The following is a 1165-nucleotide window of genomic DNA, read 5'->3' as shown; positions in this document are numbered from 1 at the left end:
TTTTTTTTTTTTTTTTTTTCACCAGGGTTTCGTTTGAAGGGCTTTTTTCTTACCTTTTTTTTTCTTTTGCTTTTGCTTTTTTTTTTTTTTTTTTCTCTTTTTTGTCTTTTTTCTGTTTTGGGGTGTTTTTTTTTGTGTTGTGGCGGAGGGGGTGGGGCTCTGTGGGGCCCTTTTTATTGTTTTTTTTTTGTGGGCGGGGGAGCGCGCCTCTGGGAGCTCTGTGTTTTTTTATCGTGTTTTTTTTTTTTTTTGTTTTTTTTTTAAAAAAATAGTTTTATTCTGAAAAATTAGGCGGAATTTGCGGGTATATTTCCTCCACTTTGACACCGTCGCCGTTTTCACGTCTCCAACAAGCAAGACGACAAGAGCCGCTCAGCGGATCCAGTCAGCGGGAAGCGCGTCTGCTTGTTTTTAAAGGTAGGAGGATGTTTTCCCCACAGACACGAGCAAAGCTGCAGACCTGCTGTTTGCTGTGGAGATCTGCTGGTGGATCTAGTGGAAGGTGCAGGTGATGATGATGATGATGAGAGGGATGCGTGATGCGCGCGGGCTGATGGTGAGGCTGTAGGGTAGATGCCAAGTAGCGTCTTTTGTTCTCTGGTCGCTCAGATTGTCTACGTTTTAGAAGCAGGTGCGTCATGTTTTCTTATTTATGACCCCTGGGGCTGATTGGAGGAGCTCTGCTTCTCTTCCATTGTTTACACAACGGGGGGTATATGCGCACTGGTTCATGTTAAGAAAAGTAGCCAACAATTCAAACTGACATTTAACATGGATCTTTTTTTGTATAAAAGGTTAAAGCGTCTTTTTAAAACATTTAAGGACCTGTTTTAAGACTTTTATTTAGACAAAATATGTGACCCGTTAGGCTCTACTAAGCCTGACAGGATTCATACCTACAGTCATGTCAAGAAATTAATACCTAAACCTAAAGAAGCTAAGAATTAATGTAACTGTTATCAATATATAACGGGTCATAGCAGGAGCGGATTTAGGATATATGGGGCCCTAGGCAAAGACAGGCAGGGGCCCTCTGGACTGAGAAGACAACACATAAAACAGCCCCATTCTCCAGATATAGAAATGTTAATAGAATAGACATCCATTATCTGTTCTAGGTTGTGTCCCTCTCTTCTTGTCCCTTTTCTTCTTGTTTTCCTCTCTA

The 1165-nt window shown here is 41.3% G+C and overlaps 1 protein-coding gene across 1 annotated transcript in view; it reads left to right on the top strand.

Annotated features, from left to right (window-relative positions):
- Positions 1–455: 455 nt before the first annotated feature.
- LOC107103949 (MAGUK p55 subfamily member 2-like) overlaps positions 456–1165 on the top strand; it is a gene marked incomplete at its 3' end in the record, with an annotated part of 18071 nt that continues 17361 nt past the window's right edge. Inside the window, exon 1 of the mRNA XM_015403817.1 lies at positions 456–556. The remainder of the gene's footprint in view (positions 557–1165) is intronic.

Source organism: Cyprinodon variegatus, unplaced genomic scaffold (assembly GCF_000732505.1).
Source record: "Cyprinodon variegatus isolate N-32 unplaced genomic scaffold, C_variegatus-1.0 Scaffold1571, whole genome shotgun sequence".
NCBI lineage: Eukaryota > Metazoa > Chordata > Actinopteri > Cyprinodontiformes > Cyprinodontidae > Cyprinodon > Cyprinodon variegatus.
The sequence above is the reverse complement of the archived record's forward strand: the minus strand, read 5'-3'. Positions and strand labels throughout refer to the sequence as shown.